General features: G+C 34.6%; 1 protein-coding gene across 1 annotated transcript in view; it reads left to right on the plus strand.

Annotated features, from left to right (window-relative positions):
* The window catches only part of LOC145263111 (uncharacterized), a 180,485-nt gene that overhangs the window by 126,292 nt on the left and 33,305 nt on the right, over nucleotides 1-20,888 (plus strand). The window lies entirely within an intron of this gene.

Below are 20,888 nucleotides of genomic sequence, written 5' to 3' on the forward strand. Positions count from 1 at the left end.
AGAAGGAAGAAAGTAAAAAGAATTGGAGAAAAGAAAAATGAAGGAAATATTAAAAATTAAATAAAAAGATAAAATTAAAGAAAAATTCGTGATTTCCTTGATTAAAAGAAAAGAAAGAATTTTTCTTTCATTTTTTAGAAAGAAAATTTAAGGAAAGACAGAAATTTTAAGGAAAGAAAACAAGTGAGGAAAGAAAACAAGTGAGGAAAGAAGGGACAAAAGGCAGGAAAGAAATTGTGGAAGGGAGGAAAGAAAAGATAGAGAGAAGGAAAGAAAGCAGAAAAGGAAAACAACGAAAAAAAAGGTAGAACTAATAGAAAAAGAGCGCCCTTCCTTGACGGCAGACATTGTTGGATGTTGTTGGAATATATTAATTAAACCGGTAAAAAACGAATAATTGACCCCGCTCTGTTAGGGGAAAAGATTTTAACAATAAAAAACCCTCACATTTCTTTAAATAGCTTTATGATCAGTGATTATTATAAATTTTGATAATTATAAAATCTGATCATTATAATCAATGGTTATTGTAACTTATGATCAGTGATTATTGTAACTTATGATTAGTGATTATTGTAACTTATGATCAGTGATTATTGTAACTTATGACCAGTGATTATTGTTACTTATAATCAGTGATTATTGTAACTTATGACCAGTGATTATTGTTACTTATAACCAGTGATTATTATAAACAAAGTTTTGAAATGGTCGACTGAATTGTATTCAAAACGTTTTCGTAAGGAAAATAAAATGGACATTTTTATTTGTAAAATCTGATGATTCATTTCTTTAAAATTATCACATTTTATCACTTATATTCCAAATATATTGACTAATGGAATTAAACAATACAACGGTGAAGAAAGTTGAATCGCGTCAAGGTAAAAGCTAAGAGAGACTACAAAACCACCGTTCTATTCCATGGACCCCGAACAGGCGAACTAAAAAGTTGATTTTATATGAGAAGCAAGTAAAAATCGATGTATATATGATAATTTCTTCTCCAAACGTTATATTTTTTAATCTGTTGGTTTCTCTATCACGATATCTCTGATTTAATTTCCCCTGTTTTAGCTTTTAAGTGATAATTCTGACGTCTATTTTATTATAATCAAGTAAAAAAAAAAAGAATTCTGTTCAATAAAAAACGATATAAAAGCATTGATTTAAAACCTCCTGACGATCCTTCTTTCAAATAATTCTTTAAATGATATCTCTCGTTTAACAGACGACAAAGAAAAGCCAGCTTCCACCAATGGCCGCCGTATATGAATAACTCCATTAAACAAATTGATATGCGAATTGCATGTTCCCTAATGTATCGCTTAGGCTTTTAAACACGTAATCCTGCTTGATCCTTTTTTTTTCACAAACATATTTGTAAAAATCTAAATCAATTATAACTTGAATTTCCTATTAAAAAAGGCTAATATATATATATATATATATATATATATATATATATATATATATATATATAAGATCCTCTTAGGATTAATCTCTAATTTCTTAACATGTTTTCATGCTAACAATAATTCATTTTGTCAACACGTCGACTTTTTCCCTCTCGATAAGATTTCAACTCCGCAATAATCAAAGAGATCGCGTTTTCTTAGATATTCCATACGTTTTTTTTTTTTTTTTTTTTGTTAAATTACCCAATTTTGTTGCTTCGTCGATAAATATTAAATGCGATTTCAATCCGTCTGAGATCGTCATTCAAGATGATAAAAAATTCTGTATTTTGTAGGAAAAAAAAAAACAATAAACAAATACAACAGAAAGTTTTTAAAAATCTGAAAGTTTATTTTCTTGATGCTCTTTAACTAGCTATGATTATTCAAATTTGAAATAACGAAAACCTGAAAAGTCGTGGAGATTTAAAGAGGCAAAACTTATAAGGATTTTTCAAAGAGGAAATTTAAAACAGAAGAGGACATTAGGGATAAAGAGAGAGGGGGAAGACCAGAGAGTGAAAAACGATGTAGAGATAGATATTAATGGATTAAAAGAACTGAAGAGTTTGAATGCAAAACACGATATATGCAATTTGTTGGAGAAATTACACAATAAAAGGGCAAATATATTGAATGTATTATCCAACTAACATCTTATTGTTATTAAAAGCAAAACTAAATTATGCCGAAATCATCTAAAACGTGATTTTGAGGTTGTTGAAATGCAATATATTTTGTAGCGATAGTTTCGTAATTTTGCAAATGGTGTTTACCAACTTTAACATTCAAACTCCCATAGAGAGAGGGGAGAGAGAGAGAGAGGGATATACATTAAGAGAGTAATAGATATATAAACCTAGCGGGGCGGGGTGGGGGGCCCGGCTTTGGCTGGGCGTAAAATACGCTTGAATATGATATTTTAATTTATCCATATTTCGTATATATTATTACAGAGTCGTGGTTTCAAAAATAACAAAAATATTTAGTGCTCATCAGCTAAAATCGAAACCGAAACTAGTATTCAAAGTTGGTGACGCTACAACTGTACCAACGTGACACACATAAACCGATAAAAAAACGATAAATGTACAAAATATATAACGACTTAAATTTTGACCCATTTTTGACCCCCTTAAGAACTATTTTAGCCGGCTAAAGACCCATAAAAGAACGGCATGTGAAAAATCCACGCATTTAAGGCTCCTAGCGCCGATCTGCAATCTTTAGTTTCGGAAGAGATAGAGTTTTGAAAGTATAGAGACAGACATACAGACCGATATATAGCCGTTTATATATAAGATAATTATACGAGAGACTTCAAAAATATTGTCTCCTATTTTTATAATTCAGATCGAATAGATCAGAGGAGATTGTAAATTGCATTGTAATGAGAGAGGAAGGTGCATATATATATATATATATATATATATATATATATATATATATATATATGTCAGGTCATGTCATGTGCTACTGGTACCATGTAACCCAGTACTACCTGCCTCATGGTCGGGTCACCGGCGACTAAACTGGTTCCCCCGCCAGACTTGTTTGGTGAGGAGGGCGGCTAGTCTCCCTGAAGGATTAAAAACAAGACCTTCCAAAGGGCGAATGAACTCTTTTTCTGGGTCAACGGCCAACTAGCGCCGTGTATATTTGTGTGTGTGTGTATATGTGTATTGGGGTAGAGAGGGCTCCCGTAAGCCGTGGTGAAGGCAACCTTTCTAACAGAAGCAAATCTCTGATTTAAAAAAACCATAAAGCGGAAGACTAAAGCTGGTCTGCAGTTTAATTTGTTGCTGGCTATCTGGCTCTTGCTTGTTGCTGGATCTCAACATTTTGAACCGAGAGAGAGACTTAGCTGTCGTACAAAGCTAAGACTCTGTAACATCATATTTGTATAGATACTCCCTCCGGCATTTGGGCTCATGGATTTTAAATGTCTGAGAGAGTGGCACTCGTCTGACAAGACGTTGCGATCATATATATATATATATATATATATATATATATATAGGGAATGAGAGATTAAAACAGATATGGAGACTTAAGGATTGAGAGAGAGAGAGAGAGAGATAAAAATATATAAATACTAAAAATAAAAAAAATAAAAGGCAAGCAGAGAGGATATAAAACAAAGATGGCGATGGGACTGTGAAATAATGAACAAGTAAGACTTTGAAAAATAAAATAGCGAAAAATGGTTAATTGAATGGAAGGGGGATAGAAAATTATAGAGGAGGTGGGAATCTGCAATTCTTCTAAGATATAAAAGACTGCCAATAATTTATGTTCAGCCATCTCCTTTAATTGTAGTAGAATCCATCTTTTTTTGCCATCCGGTTAGCAGAAGACGGAAACCACGACACAAATTAAAGCCAATAAAAAAGATTATCGCACGCTGACTTTATTTCCATTAGGAAAAAAAACAAACAAAAAAACAACTGAGATAAGGCCACACACATCGCATGAAAATTATATATATATAAATTGAGAAAAAAATAATTTGCTGTTACAATAGAAATTAGACTGTCCTTTTCCTCCCGTAAAGCTCCTCTAAATACGCGGTAGGTGAAAGAAAATGGCAACTAATCTATGGGCCATCCCAAAACACACGCACACAAATCAATAGCTGACCGTGAGCGCCCGCGAAATTTTATAGTCCTTTTCTTCCGGACGCTGTGGGATATTGGAACAATAAAAAAAAATGAGTTTTCACTCGCAACAGATCAAATAACTGAAAAGTTGTGGTTATGTTTCCTCTCTTACAAACATATTGGCCTTATGATGTGGACAAAAAGCTGCTTAGTCAAGAGTATGAGAAGGAGAAGGGAAAACGTGTTTCATTATGCAATACAATAACTACAAAATATAATAACAATGAAGTAAAAAAAAAGTAATTGATAAGTGTCACACATGAACGCACATCGTTTTTTTTTTTTTTAACAAAAACGAAGGATGAAAATCCAAAGCACGTAACTTATTTTAAAGGATTCATTGTCTATGATTAAAGTAAGGTTCAGTTATGATTTTGTTGTCATGTGACTAGATGATCGCCTTAGTGATTACACTACAATCAAACGCCACAAATGCTTGATGTAAAACAGTGAAGCTCTCTGTGTTTGTGATACTGTCGCGTAACGTAGAAGGAGGAACCCTTAACTTTGCCCGTCGGTAGCTGTCCGGTCGCGTCAGTCCCAAGCAATGTTCTTCTCAGTCCGATTCACTCTCACCCGACTTCGACTTCAATCTCTTCGATATATCTCTGGGGCCTCCGTACTGCCAACTATCTCAAACTGGATACCGTCATTAACCCGTGACTGTCGTCAACCGCCACAAACTCGTAACTGTCGTGTACTGTTGCAAAACACACTACTACACCAGAAACTGCGAGTAAAATAAATAAATGTATATCCAATCCTTTTGTGTCCATTATCTACCACACCTTGACCAACAATTTAATGTCAGCTTCCTTTTTTGTTGTGGCTTTGCGAACAATTTCATATTTGTCATTCTACCGATAAACACATTCTACCTTTCTTTTGTTATACTTATTTTTTCTCCTTCTCCCCCATTTTCAAACACTTGGTTGGACGTCACTTGTATTACAACAATATGAAGTCATGTAGAGATAGGAAATTTTCATTAAAAAATGTGACGTATTCAAATAAATTCACAGAACGTCTCGGGTTGGACGTGGCAAATAAACTAGTCCGATCATTAACTATTTAGAACAAAGATTGAAACGAGCAAAATCATGCATGTAAGAGAGTGGGTGCAAAGAAAAGAAAATTTGAAGGCAAGCAATTTACAGATACTTAATTTAGAGGTTCCTCTATGTTTTGAACCTCAGCTTAGCAAACCAGTCTATGTGCTATACAGAGTCATATAAAAGCAGCACTTATTTTTTTTCTTTTTTGTTAAACGAATTTACAGAAAACACAAGGTAAGATGCCTACCGTAATTCAATGATTGAATAGTTACATCTATAACAGACATTCGTTGGCCTTTCGGTTAAGAGTAATGTGTAGTATCTGATATTCTGGCTAAATCCTTAGTCCCCCACTTCTCACAGCCTCTAGTCTGAATGTGGTATTATGGTGACGTTGATGATTCTAGTCATGAGTAGAGTAGACCTTTAGTAATATTTATGACCATGCATGACCAACGACACTTATTTTCGTATTATTTGGTGTATTCGGACAACTGGTCTCACATGAATGTTATTCTCACAACGTTTCGGTCGATGTAACCTCCGACCTTCTACATGTGTATCGTGTCGAACTCTGAAAGTTTTCTCCTAAACTCGAGAATAATCTTGGGATTTGGAATGAAACATTTATTAAATCCACGATGGTAGCGCGCTACAGTTCCGTCGGTGTTGATCTGGATAATTTAAATTATACGACTTATCAATCCTCATCTAAAAGATTCAGAATCCTGACACTGATTCCCTCACCCACCAAAAAAATTCTTGATAGCCTGGTGTCTAATTTCGCTTAATGTGTTTGTTTTTAAATTTCTTCAAATAAATATTACAAAGTGTAGTATGTGTTTTGATGAAGGAGAAATTCCTAGCGTGAGACGATGTTTTTATTTTTGTTCCATTTTGTGGAGCTGGATTTCTACCACATTAAAAACCGACCTTGTGTCGAACACTGCCCTTATGAGGGTGAGCTAAATAAATAGGAACAGGTATGTCGCTCGGAATCACTTTTTCATCCATTCTATCTAAAAATATCCAGATGGTATGACGATGCAAATATTCTATGTTTTTGTCATCTCTTTTCAATCGAAAATTAAATTTATTTCTGAGAATGTTCCCAAAGAAAATGAAGTAGAAATACGTTTTTCTTATCCATTGATTAGGGATTTTTTTTTTCTTGTTCAAAAATGTCCCCTCATATGTAGTTTGTTGTGATCAAACAATTATCCGGCCCATCTTTATTAGATTTTCGTTTTTCAAATTCGCGGTGAAAATTGAAAAATGAAATGCCTGTTTCAGACCTAATTAAATTGACATGTCTCTAAGTTGACTTGTAAGTTGTCTGAAAGGAAGTAGACGCCATCTTTAACGGCCACCTGTTATTGCATATTGAGGAGGAGGTCGAACGGCAAGAAAGAAGATATGCTAATTAAGGTTATTACATTGTGGACAGAGACACGAGGCGTGGGTTTATTTCCCAAGAATTAAATTCGAGATACCTTCAATATGGTGCCAGAAAAATGGCCAATGAGTGACGGCCACCATGGATGAGGTATTGTGGATCAGGGAAGTGGGGTGGGGGTATCCGTGTGAAAGAATGGCAATACAATAATGAGGAAGTTTGAACAAAGATGAAACCTTCTGCATATAAAAAAGGTACAGAGAAAAGGAAATAAGAGAAAGGAAGTGAAGAAAAAGGAAAAGTAAACGTGAATAGAAAACCCTAAAGAAACGAGAAGATGGGAGAAAGGAGGGAAAACAGGGGAGATAATCTTTGGAAAATATATAACCAGAAAAAATTGACAATAAAAATGAATACTGAATGAAATTAAAACTGGAAGCGAAATGTGTAGAGATACTGATTGCGACGAGTAGACGTGTGAGAAAAAGAACAAGTTGGTCTTTAGCTTTGTAATAAAGTATAGTATCTGTTCTGATACATTTCCTCTTTTCTGTCGGCAGTGAAAGAGAAATCGTTCTAGACTAAGACAATTTTTATTTTTGCCTGAATTTAGGATGCACTTTTATGCGGAACCGAATTTTTCGCACAATAAAAGCCGTCACTACGCCTTAATCTGCCTTTTTAGGGGGTAAATAGAGACTATAAGAGAGAAAGAGAGAGAGAGAGAGAGAGAGAGGGGGGGGCAAGCCGGTAGAAAAATATGTCTGAGAGAGAAAGAAGTGAAAACCAGAGAATAAAACAGGAATCAAAAAATAATGTGGAGACCGAAATAATGAAAAATAAAAAAAAATGAACACACACACACACACACACACACACACACACATCATATATATATATATATATATATGTTGTGGGGTTTTTTTTTCGCTCGGACATGGATATTAACATCCTACTTTTTCTATTGGTATTTATTTGCTTCTCCGCTTAAGCAAAATGTGACACAAGGTCGTTTCTTAATGGGAGCGAAAACCAATTCCCAAAAATGGGCACTCTGGAAGTAGGCAAAAATAAAAATTTCCTCAGTATCGAGAGTTTCCCTCCATTGATTTCAAAACAGATACTACACTGACCTTGCTTCGAAGTTCAGATACTTTTTCTATTTAAAAATTATCAAAATGAACTTCCTAATATACTAAGTCATGGATATGCGAGCGACTACAGGAAGGGTATGTAATTTGCATATTCCTTTGAAGAACAAGCGTTGATTAATTACTAATTCATTTTTTATGGTGTTTTATTATATGATTGGCTTCATTTTTCTATTACGCTGAATTTTACTCATGCGTACCTTTACAGTCTGCATAATTGCGTAAAACTTAAGAAAACGGTCTAGCACATGAAAATATTTTTATATATGTATATCCATATAAAATTCAGAATTTCGTCTCATTAACATTAGTATTAAAACCTTTTTTATTTAAAAATTATCAAAACGAACTGTTAAATATACTCAGCCATGAATATGCGAGCTATTAAATAACGGATGCATATTATTTGAAAAATGAACTTTAATTATTGGTTTTTATTGGTTTTATTTAATTACTATGACCATTTTTTGTTTATGCATATTTTTACATCGTGTATAAATGCATTGTATTTATAATAGAAATGTTCTAGAAAACGAACATTTTTACATATGTGTATATATAAGTGACCTTGTTTGTGCGTGTTTGTACAGGAAGTTTGTACCCAACTCTTTTGTGAACTTATTCATTATACTAGTTATGTTTAAAATATACTAGTTGTGTTTAAAGCATAACATTACATTTAAAACAAGTGAGTAAACGTTTAAAATAAATAAAATTATTATGAGATGAATAAAAAAAAAGGATTAATAATCTCAACCAATGAATGTAAATATTGAATAGTACGTGTATATAATGTATTTTTTATTTTTCTTCCTTTGAAGATTGTAATGCTGGGTATGGGGCAGCCAAACCAGCTGCCAACATTGCCCCGCTTTTTTATTGAAACCAACCGAGAGCTCTTTTTAGTATCCTCGCTGTTCCCTTATGTGCAATTGTCTGAATCTCTTTTGCACTTGGTTCACCAGGAATATTAGTTAGAATGTACAGAATAGAAAAGAATATGGTCGATTAAATCACTGGGTTTTGTTCCGTACAACTTGCCTGCCGAAACGAAAAGATTTCCCGGCTAATGGTAACTTTACAATGATAGCCCAGAAAAAAGAAAATATGTCGTATTTAACTAGACTTATATATATATATATATATATATATATATATATATATATATATATATATATATATATATATATATATATATATATATGCGTTTATATTTTTATATGTATGATTTTATCTCAATTTAAATGTAAAAAACCGTAATAATAGTTTTTGCACTGGTATAAGACTTATTCTACTAAAATCCGTATTACTTAAATAACTACTAAAAGTAGAGCCGGATGGTAGGATGGTCACAGATACATATTTGCATATGTGTAGCCACTAGTTTTCATATTCAACATATTCATATTGCTCTGTCAAAACATTGAGCACTCTTTGATAGACACATTGTGTTTTTTTGTTTTTGTTTAAATAACTAAACAATACTACTAATAATATAAATATATATATATATATATATATATATATATATATACACTAAATAACAATAAATTGTATATCGCTTAACAGTTTACTGCAGTTTCACACCATTACCTATAATCAGATGTGCACCGAAATGAATGATAACGATATCAAACGATAGAGAGTAATCAGGTTCACTTCTTAATGCAGTGAATCTGCAGTAAATAGTTAAGTTCAATATAATATATTATGATTAAGACGTATAATATATTATGATGAAGACAACTATCCTATGCAGCACAGAATTCTTTGTTTTAACAATATCTTCAGCTTTTATTCGTTTCTGTTAGGATGTTATGAGTGTCTATTTATCATGGACTTTTGTTATAAGCGTACTAAGTGTTATGGTATCTGTTTGTTGCACAGTTAGCGATTAATAGGGATTAGTATTTAATACAATCTGTATACATATGAATCATATTCAGGTAATAATTTGACATGAACAACTCATTCTACATTTGCCAGTTTTTAACGAGCTAAAAATCTAGTATGTATATATTTTTTGATGAATTGATAATGTATATATTTATTGATGAAATGTGAAAAATAGCGACAGAAAACTGATAGAGTTTACATTAAGAGCGATTAAACAGTAAAATAGTGAAAAGGAGACTATATATCAGTGTGAAATGGAGAGAGACACTAATTAACCAAAGGAGACAATATGCCAGAGAGAGAGAGAGAGAGAGAGAGAGAGAGAGAGAGAGAGAGAGAGAGAGAGTAGTTAACCAAATGAAACAATATACCAGTGTAAAATGGAGAGACTAGTTAACCAAAAGAGACAATATGCCAGTGTGTGTGTGTGAGAGAGAGAGGGAGAGAGAGAGATACTAGTTAACCAAAGGAGACACTATGTAAGTGTGAGATGGGGAGAGAGACTGGTTAATCAAAGAGGATAGAGAGGTAGAAAAACAAGTAAAATATTTAAAAAAAAACGATAAAAAGGAGATATTGTTAAAATAAAAAGAAACTAAACTGAAAGGAGTGAGAGAGGATGAGGTTTTAAGAATTGGGAAAATTAACAGAAATAGAACGGAATATCGCAAGACAGTCTTAACAAGACAGCGTAGAAAAAAGGGGAGAGAATGGAGAATGAAGGACAGCAAATAAGGTGTAATTAAGACCAAAAGGAAATTAGAATGTGTAGTTAAAAACGGAAGGATTGAAAAGGGGAGAAAGGGTAGAAAGATTTTAGTAAAATAGAGCAAAGAATGGATTCGCGATTATTAGGAAGACAGACGACCGTAAACAAAAACGAAATATAAAAAGGCAAATATTTCCCGGGAAAATCTATAGAATGCTGACAGTTGAAATGAACAACGGATAAAAGGCGGGAAAAATTCCCTTAATCAAAAGTGAAAAGTATAATTGTGGGATGACAATTGTGTGACAGGAAGATTCAGAGGCGCGTCTAAAGATCTGTCATCTCGATACCGGAACGGAAGGAGAAAGAGAGCGAAAGCGTTGCAATAAGGACGGAGCAAGGGAAGGGACTAGAGGACGAAAGAAAGGTAGACATGTTCTTTGTAAAAGACATGCAACCTGGAAGGAGAAAGAAAGAATAACAAATGCGATTAGGTTTGTCTTGTTAATTTTTAGGTGTTTGTTGTTTCATATTTAAATGGTGATACAGAATTCAGAAGATACTGTTTTCTACAGCTCGAGTTCAATATACAATTATTGGAATGTGTGAATTAAAAGGTATTATCTCTGCAGCCAATAGTAGAAGTGGATAAAAGAGTAGAATGGAATGGATAAATATGAGAAAAAAGAATGTAAATCGAAAAAGAGAGTATATATATATGGATATATATATATATATATATATATATATATATATATATATATATAGAGAGAGAGAGAGAGAGAGAGAGAGAGACACACACACAGAGAGACAGAGAGAAAGAGAGACAGAGACAGAGAGAGAGAGGTAAAGATACAAACATATAATGAAAGAAAGAAATGGAAGAAAAGTGTAAAGAAAAAACGAGATAGAAAAAGTTAGAGGACGAAGTTAGAGAGACAGAGAGCGAGCACAAAACTAAGGGAGACAGAGAGCGAGCACAAAACTAAGGGAGACAGAGAGCGAGCACAAAACTAAGGGAGACAGAGAGCGAGCACAAAACTAAGGGAGACAGAGAGCGAGCACAAAACTAAGGGAGACAGAGAGCGAGCACAAAACTAAGGGAGACAGAGAGCGAGCACAAAACTAAGGGAGACAGAGAGCGAGCACAAAACTAAGGGAGACAGAGAGCGAGCACAAAACTAAGGGAGACAGAGAGCGAGCACAAAACTAAGGGAGACAGCAAGCTAAAATGCACAGAAAATGCAGAAAACACAGATGATACTAGAAAGGGGGAGGAAAAAGAGAGCAATCGAAAAGAGAGAGAGAGAGGGAGGGAGGGAGGGATTGGGGGACTGGGGTTAATTGAAACATATACTGAAAGGAGAGGGTAGATGGATGAGCATGCAAAAAACTTGACCAATCTTGAAAGTCGAACAAATTCACAAGAATCCTTCTAAAAACCAATTCAGAACTGACCTCCGCATTTTTCTGCTCGAGTTTTTTTTTCTCCAGAGAAATGATTCATACAATCAGATGCCAAAAATATGTTGGAATCTTTGAAAAGAATGAAACATAGGTGAAAACTCTGCGGAAGATGATGAAAGACAATGGTGCTATGCCAAGAAGACATATTCCCTTCCCATCTCTATACAACCAAAAAACATAAGAATTGATACATTTAAGTTGCATCTATTCTATCAGCCGGTGACGAACCAACCGACTGCAAGTCTCGCTCACAGTATCTAACAAGAATGCTAAGTGGGAAGAAATTCGCATTCTCGGTAGAGTATATTATAAAACGTGGTACAATGGAAAAATAAACGAATAATACGGAATCCCCAAACCATCTCCCCCCTCGACGTGGATGAAGAAAATATCGCTTAGACTAGATTCCGATTGGCGGGTTTGAATAGAAAAGACGGGGAGAAAGATGTTCGCTTAAAGAAAAATCTGGGACAAACTATAACTGGGTTTGAACTCTAGAACCCAACAAGATTATTCAAATAAATAAAATACAACGAACTTTCTATTCGTAGCCTATCATTCTTGCATTTATATACATGAATGTCTCTTTTCGACTCGTGATTGGGGAATTATCAAAGACATTGCAATTTTAGTATTGAGTTAAATAAACTGCGTTAAGAAACATGTGTAATTAAGATATATTTTAACACACCATCTATATTTACCCTGCACTGTCCGGGAGTTCATATTTACAACCTTGTTTGCGTTTTCGCTTCGTATTTACATTAAGTTAAGTATGTGCATATGTTTATATATTTCCGTGTATAGGATTCAGTCCTAAACTAATTAACCGATATCTATGAATTTTAGAACTCAGCTGCTAGGCGTAAAAGTAGATAATGTGGGTGATATTTAGTTTAAGTTAGTCTTATGCAAAGGGAATAATTTTTGTGAAATATTAACAGTATTATACATCGATTATCGATTTCGCCAAAATTCAAACTAGAAAATCTTCCCCATCTATCAACATTCACAGCGAAGAGAGTAAAGTAGTACATAGCCAAATAACATAGGAAAATTTTTTTTTTTTTTTTTTTTGAGATTGTTGTCGATCTGAGAGCTGGGGGACAAGAAAGAGAAGGAAAAACGTTAGGAAGAGGGGAGGGGAGAAAGTGAGGTTATAAAGAAGAATAGAGAGAGGGAGAGTGAAGAAGAGAGGGAGAATGAAGAATAGAGAGAGAGAGAGAGAGAAAGAGCAAGAAAGCGAGAGAGAAAAGAAAAGAAAGAGGGAGAGAACACAAAAAGAGGGATGATCCTTTGAGACTGGGTTAGTTTATTATTAATCGCCCCAGGCGCCCCTATCAGAGAATCTAGACGAAGCTGCCAAAGCAATTTTTGTTGATATAGACTACTCTTCCTCTATGGCGCTGTTTTTTTTATTCCCATTTTACTGACCTTGTATCAAATCTTCCCTTCGTACGAGGCATTTTTTTTTTACACAGTGATCACCACTTATCAAGGCCCGGAAGCCACTCAGGGATAAGGGTTATTGCAAGTACATTACGTTAGTGTGGAGATTTGATGAAGTGTTTACTTAAGGGGGCGGTTCATTAGGAATTTGTTAACGTTGGACTTGAAGACATCCAAGTTGTAGTCCGGTGGGAAGCAGGCAGACGGAACAGAGTTCCACAGGCGTGCAGTTCTAAGAAAGAAGCTTTGTTCATGGAATCCACGTTTTGATTTAGGCACAGATATAGAGTGGGGGAAATTTTTCACAGTGGATTCAGCTAGACGGGTGTTTTTCGTGAAAGATTGACGAGGGGGGACCAGAGATTGGAATTCAGACGAGCACCTGCCATGGAAATAACGATAAAACAAGGATAGGCTCCCAACGTCTCTTCTGTGGGAGAGAGGTTGCAAAGTAGAGAAAAGGGCATCCCCCACTAAGCCAGGAAATCTATTTTGTACTCTGTCAAGGTAGGATAGGCTGTTTTTAGCAGCTCCTGCCCAGATATGGCAACAGTATTCCATCCTTGGACGTACTTGGCTTTTATATAGATAGAGAATTGCATCAGTAGTGAGATATCTTCTGGAGCGGTAGAAGGATCCCACTATCTTTTCAGCGACCGGCATATATATATATATATATATATATATATATATATATATATAGATATATATATATATATAGATATATATATATATAGATATATATATATATAATTTATGTATTTATTTTTATTACAAGAAGTGAAATATGAATAACACATCAAGCTTTCATTTTTTTTTTTTTTTTTTGCATGTTCACCTCAAACAAGGCGCAGTGCTACTTAGACGTAGGGGGTGCAGAAATATTATGCAAGGAGTTGAACAGCAAGATTACACTTGAACTTCTGTATGTCAATACAGTTGAGGAAGTAGGAACCTGGAAGGGAATTCCAAAGTCTAGCAGTTTTGGGGGAAAAAGCTGTCAGAGTAGAAGGCTTTCTGGCATCCTGGGATCTGTGTAGGGGTGGGATTTTGTTGATTGTCACTATGTCGGGGGTATTTCCGTCGAGGGAGTACAAGGGTTTGTAGTTCGCCGGAGCATATACCATTAAAATACTTGTAAAACAGGAGATGCGGATTTCTGCTAATGACACCACGCTCTATGACAAGCACGGGCGGAATGAACATATATTTAAGGCAATTGCAGAAAGACCTCCAGTCTGGAGTGGAATGGGGGACAAAAATGGACGGCAACATTCAATACTGCCAAAACTAAGTTTCTTTTCTTTAATAATTACAAGAAACCTTCTCAACCATTAATAGCTATGGCTAATAATAGATTATCTTAAAGTACTTCGTTCAAACTCCTCGGCTTAACGTTCACAGGGAACATGAGTTGGAACACTTTTCTTAGAACTGCACGCCTGTGGAATTGTCTTCCGTTTTCCTGCTTTCCGGCTGACTACAATATGGTTGTGTTCAAGTCTAAAGTAAATAAGTTCTTCATGAGCCGTTCCATATAAGTTATCAAATTTACCAAATTTTCATTACTAATGATTACTATATTGTCCAATTTCTACTGTACACTCTTTACCCCTTATCCTTGAGTGGCCTCTGGGCCTTGATAATGTGGTGATGCCTATGTAAAACAAAAAAAAACAGCTACGTCGAGAGCATTGTCGCGACTGCTGCGAAGAAGGTGGGCTCTCACTCTAATATGCTAAGAAGTTGCTTACGCCTGAAAGTATCCTGTACCTTTACAAGGCCACCATTCGCCCATGTAAGGAGTATTGTTGTCACATTTGGGCTGGTGCATCTGCTACTAGTCCCTCACTCCTAGATAGGGTTCAAAAGAGAACTGCAAACCCAATAGTTAGCTAATGTCAGCTAGGCTTCCGCCTCTCTTCCATCGACGAAATATTGCATCCCTCTGTCTCTTTTACATCAATCTCTTGAAATATTTTACTTTTGACGATGTGTCCAGTTTTCGATTTTCTTATCTATTTGTATATTATTTCATTTCTCTCCTTTCAAGCTATACTGGAAATATTGAATCCAAAACTTAAACACGACTTACGCAATACGTGGACGCAACGAAATATTTCATTCAAATCTAAGGGCGGCAGATCAAAAAAAAAAAAATTCTGAAACATAGATCGAATATAATTTCTGGGTTAAATCCAAGCTTAACGAAAAAAAGTTAGTTAAATTAACAAATAAAAAATATATAATTTAAATAGACAATTATGATACTTAATAAAGCACGATCTTGACCGATTTTTTTAGGTGATAATTTTTAATATGAATTTGGTCTATAGTAATTATAATAAATGGTAACAATGGTTAGGAGTAACGTGTAATATCTGTTCTGATAGATTTCATTTTTATTAATAATGTTATTTTTTTCTCCAATCGTGAGTGCTTTGTTTTTCGCGGAGTTAGATTTTTCCTATAACACCAGAGCTTATGTCTCACTCTGCCCTCTGGTGAAATACGTAAATACGGATGGCTATGGTTTGACTATGTAATGCGTTGAAATGTCATTTTTTTTACATGTATACTACTGTATTTTTTTTTAAAATCCGAGTGTAGATCAAAGTGTATTACATATTTTGTCCATTATCCAACTGTAACAGAGCGCGGACACGCTTATAGCAGCTATATGCAAATAATAGAGCATGTGCGAGGTGACGTAACAGCAAAGAATAAGGAAAAAGATTATAAAAGAAAGTGTGTGTAGACCAATGATCACACTAGAGAGAGGACAGAGATAGAACTGTTACACAAATGGGTTGACAGCGACAGTTTTGAACAAGGGACAATGCGTTATTATGGAAAGTACCTTAAATAAATGTCTTATTTTAACTGAGAAAAAAAATAATTATTTTATCATCTTCTTTTCCTTGCGACGAACTCTAAATGTAAACGTGCACAGCGTTACAAAACGAAAATAAATCTTCCAAAATCAAGAGTGCACCTATTTGGGGAGCTGGATATTATTTAAGTTAATAACCAACCTTATGATTTCATAGGGAAACAAAGAAATAGGAACAATGCTTTTTGTAGATATGCGTGAACGCACATAAGGTGAAAAATAAAACAGATCTAGACGATCATATTATACTCACGACCTGAGAAAAACTGAGCGAACGTCAATGAATAACGAACGGATAAAAATCGAAACCGACCGGAAGAAACTGTTTAAATTATAACAATTGAATGAAAGGATAAAGATGATAATTAAATCGAAGGAAACAGAACGACAGGAAATAGCGTGTCGAAGGTGGGGACGGTTAGTTGTATCACCGACGAGAAAATGACAGTAAGATACACCTGAGGTTCTAACTCATCGATATTTACAGGAGGGCATCCAATAACAACGCCCGTATCAAAATTCAACATGAACAGAATATCATTTGTGGAAAAGTAGCTGCAGCTTTCCAGAAATTAAGAATACGAGACTTTTTTTGCCAGCTAAAAACGGGGAAAAAGTTATAGGCCGTTGACTGAGAAATGATTTATGCTAAACTAATATTTGAATGATTCAATTTGTCCTCATTTTTGCAGTGAATACCAATCATTATTAATCTTTAACTGTGCATCAAATGGATACCATAATACTTAATTCGTACCTTATAATAAATGTCTATACGAAATTTCAGCCATATTAGCCCAATAGTTTCTGAGAAAAAGTGAAACGGACAGACAAACAGATTGAGAAAATATAATATAGATTTCTAGGATACGTCCATTCAATATATGCTTGTAACGATGGAAGAACCATTTTCAAACTTATATTGACCGACCAAATCAAATAAAACCTTATTTTTTAAAATGTTTTCGAAATTCCAAATTTAGTCACATTAAGAACTATTGTCGCAATATACATACCGATAATGACAAAACTTCGACAAGTTAATCGAAAAAAAAAACGTCCCATCGCAACACGTAGGTCTAATTTAAATTTTTCGCATTTCTACTTCATTTAAACTCAGTGAAATTTCCGTTTGAAACGTTATTTCCACAAAACCATGTTCAATATTACGACATTGTCAATAAAATAAAATAACAGAATTCACTTTAAACGGGTCGAAATGGCTTCATCTAAAAAGGAAGTGCTACCGGATTATCAGGTTCCAAACTGAACTGCAGTCGATTGCATATCCCCAATCAGGACGGATTACGACATTAGGTTTGCTCAGTTTTTGCAAGGAAGTGTCGAAGCCCTTCTACATATAATGCCTGGTATTCCCAAATGGTCATCTATCTGGTAATGACCACGCTCGACGTTGCTAACTTCGGTGATCTAACGCGAACAGGTATGTCAACGTGATAATGCCATATATATCTAACTACAGTACCATTATCAAAAAAAAAAATATATTCTAAATACTTACATAAATACTAATCTCATAAATGACGATTATGACCGGTGCAGAGCTGTTGATACGAGACTGCAAGCTGATTTTTAAATAAATCCGCCCAGAGTCGTTTTGTTGGGGTGACATCAATTATACTGATGTAAAACTTCATTAATATCCGGCCACGAAAATCACCCCTTGGCCTTTATTGCAAATAAATTCACTAAACTGGAATAAATTACATACTTTCACGAATCGGATTTTAACTGAGACTAAATTTTTTTGTTTTTTTATGCATTTTGTTATTAAAAAAATATTACTTTTTTTCTCTCATGTGTTTAATTACCATTTGTGCAAAAACACGGAAATGATTCGAGGAAACACGAGGGTAACGAGGTGAGAATTAAAGTTTGGCGGAATAAAGGGCATCCAAAATGTAGACATTAAAATTCTAACAAAAGCGTATGTTCCTAAGATGTGTCCACTTAAACTGCGTGTTAATGATGATAATGTTAATCTAAACAAAAGTGTGACAGACGTAGGTTCTTTTTATATCATTAAGCATAACAGACTAATACATAACATGTCACACTTAAGCGTGACAGAGGGACATACATTTTTATAAAGAACTTGTACGTTTCTAAGCATATCAACTTACGCGCAGTTGTTCGATGGATTAACTGACAGACAGAGCTTTTTAAAAGCTTCGACGAAATAAGATGCATTTGCTGAAACAATATTTTAAAGTAAAGAGTAATCAACCCTCTTATTCTAAACAGTCATGTCAAACTAGTTTCACAAGATGCGTCCATTTAATCAGCGCATTTAGCTGTTACAATGATGTTTTAAACTTAAGCGTGACACACTAGCGAAAGCGATATCTCACACTTAAGCGTTACACACTAGAGAAAGCGACATCTCACACTTAAGCGAGACACACTAGCGAAAGTGATATCTCACACTTGAGCGTGACACACTAGCGAAAATGAAAAGTATGACAGACTAGATAAGGATTAAGTATGACAGACTAGCGAAAATGATATTTCAAACTAAAGGATGACAAGCTAGCGAAAATGATATTTCAAATTTAAGGATGGCAGACTAGCGAAAATGATATCTTAAACTAAAGAAATAAATACGACTAGAGTGGTTGACAGACGAACGTACAGTCAATACCCAGATACAAATTTTAGGGCGTATCTAACAATGGTAGGTGAACTAAAATGTCAAGGAAAACAAATCCCGCGAATAGTTTATGGTTAAATTCCGAACAATAAATTCCTACTTGGATCAATAAAACAAACTCAAATTGAATGTCATCACACTTCCTACATGGATCAGTTGTTGATAGGCACAACACAAAGGGAGAGAATAGTCATTCGCACCTGATCTGGACTGCCCTCCTACCCCACTGCCAGTCAGAGAAAAAAATAAACCGACCCTGTCCAACACCTCTACAGTGGCTTTCTTTTTATATGTATACCCATCTCTCCTCAATATATCCTGTACTACCCCTTCTCATATTACACTTATTTTATTAGGCTATCACCTGCTATCATCTCACCTACAAAAGCGAAGATACGCGGATCACCTCAACCCGTTGCAAAAAAAAAAGAACATTGTTTTTCTACTTTGCCAACCCCAGAGGTCAACGCAGAGTATTGTAATCGACAATGAAGTGAAGAAAAAAAAGGTTTTCTCGTAATTCTACCATAAACAAGACTTATAGTCATGTTTCGTCACTTGAGCTTGGATCTTTTGTTCAAGACACTGATGGAACCTGGATACCTGGATCAGACGCATTGTTGTAGAGAGAGCAGGTGAAAATGGCGGACTGGCGATGCGTAACAATCAGTTCTCAAAAGATTCGCCTTCGTTAGGAGACGTAATCCATGTTTAAGTCAAACAAGGGATTACATAGCTTATATTATTTCATGTAAGTTAATGTGCAAAGGGAGACAATCCAAACTCGTCACAATGGTATAACTTATGGCCGTGTTTATTCCATCTGTTAAGCAAGTTATAAATATCTCACTTGTAAAATCTGTAAATTTTTTTATGTGAAATGTGAATACAAGTCATGGTCTATCGTGATATTAACTTAAAGCCATCTAAATGTTTTTTTTTTCCTGGAGATAGATGATAATCTGAGGGAGCAAGGTCTGGAAGATATGCAGGTTGGTGCAAGATTTTCCAACCAAATTCACTTAGGTGATCTTTGGTCAGTAATGTTGTGTGAGGACGTGCATTATCATGATGGAAGATGACTTTCTGTTAATTAAAGGCCGTTTTCGGATCAACATGCGCAACAATATTACATAAAAATATGAATGATTTTTAAATACTTTGAAAGAAAAAGTTCTAAGTTAACCATGATGTGTTGAAGTAATAACGATGTGCTCACAATAAATTACAATGGTTTTAAAAAAACAGCAAAGCTTTTGCACCGACCTGATAGTTTGTATATGTAAAACAAGAAGCTTCGTATATGTAAAACAAGAAGCAGACGATAATTGATTTTTTTCGAATAGTTTTAAATAAGGAAACGATAAATGAAAATTTGTAAAAGGAAAAAATATATAAACGTGACATGTTAATAAAAGTTTATGATAGCCAAAGTTAGTGATGAACTATCCATTCAGAGGAATGAGAACGATTGTCGAAATAAGGGTGCACACAAACTTTGTTAATGGAAATTTCGCTAAGTTTTTGGAACTCTGAGAAAAAAAAAATCTTTACAATGGTTGAAGTTAGATGGGTTTTAGTTTAAAAGGTTTCATAAACAACTAGCGATTAGAGTTCAGTCGAGCACCTACCATGAAGGTAACGATAAATAGAGAAAGACTAGCCAATTTGCTTTGTGAGAAAGATACTGCAACTAAAAGAGAAGAGAATCCCCCAGCAAAATTTTAAAGTAATGTACTCTACTATAATAGAAAATACTCCTACACCACTAGCGAAAGACATAGATCAGTTAACAAACCTTGTCTCTGGGTGGTCGTGATTTTAACCGGAACCTTCCTATTTGTGCCATTTTAGGACGTATCTGGTTCATATTTATTTTATTATAAAATAAAAGTATCTAAAATTCTCACATTTCATAGTGTTTATATGACAGTGTAATAAATTATACTCTGAAATAGAGAAAATAATATTTGAAAGAGAACTATAAAATTAAGACTACCCAGCGCTGTCTATGGGACACCTACATCTCCTGGAAAAAAAAACTAACGTTATTAAATTTTGAACTATAATATTGAACTGACCAG

The sequence above is a fragment of the Euprymna scolopes genome, chromosome 3, assembly GCF_053919585.1.
Source record: "Euprymna scolopes isolate OS-2025 chromosome 3, ASM5391958v1, whole genome shotgun sequence".
In the NCBI taxonomy this organism is placed as follows: domain Eukaryota; kingdom Metazoa; phylum Mollusca; class Cephalopoda; order Sepiida; family Sepiolidae; genus Euprymna; species Euprymna scolopes.